We start from the raw sequence: 683 nt of genomic DNA on the forward strand, positions 1-683 counted from the left end.
AATGTTCTCATTGCATCTAGCTCCTTTACCTTTAGTAAAATTCTCTCATGGGTTATGATACTTATGTTATGGCTTCGCGAACTTTGCAATCATCTCTTTAATAGTGGTCGGTTGCTACTTCATCATTGGTCCATGAGATGATAGTTAAGAAGTTTCCTTATTGTGATATTTACCCCATCATAGAAAATATACACTTCTTGTTAGACATTGAGATAATGTTTAGGAAAACATCTATGTAAACCCTTGTATCACTCTCATGCTACATATAAGGAATCTCCAACCTATTTTTGAAAATTAACAATCTTTTTGTTGATCTTTGAGATTTTTGGATGGCGGGCTAAATTTCTCATTAAATGTGTCACAGTGATCTGTGCATGTAAAAATCGATCCGAGAGCGACTGATTTCAACCAAACCTTAACATCACCGGTAAATGTAACAGGAAGCATCCTAACGAGCACGGACTAGTGTGGCACATTTGGAACATTAAAGTAGTTTGAAATGTTGTTTACTTCATGTATGTGCTTGAATGTATCTTCGTACTCTTTCCTAGTGAAAGGTTTGTCCTTGAGCATTGATAGAATATGCCCCTTGAGCAAAAAACTTCTTTCAGCTGATATCTCAGGTGCTACAAGATTTGGTCACCTATCTTCATGTATCCTTTTCTTGTAGTCTCCCATAGTTA

The 683-nt window shown here is 36.2% G+C and overlaps 1 non-coding gene across 1 annotated transcript; it reads left to right on the plus strand.

Annotated features, from left to right (window-relative positions):
- The first annotated feature begins 210 nt into the window (after positions 1 to 210).
- On the plus strand, positions 211 to 316 carry LOC145003634 (small nucleolar RNA R71). Its single transcript, XR_013662086.1, has one exon. It is a non-coding gene; the product is annotated as a small nucleolar RNA R71 (small nucleolar RNA).
- The last annotated feature ends 367 nt before the right edge of the window (positions 317 to 683 follow it).

The sequence above is a fragment of the Lactuca saligna genome, chromosome 6, assembly GCF_052625555.1.
Source record: "Lactuca saligna cultivar CGN05327 chromosome 6, ASM5262555v1, whole genome shotgun sequence".
In the NCBI taxonomy this organism is placed as follows: Eukaryota; Viridiplantae; Streptophyta; class Magnoliopsida; order Asterales; family Asteraceae; genus Lactuca; species Lactuca saligna.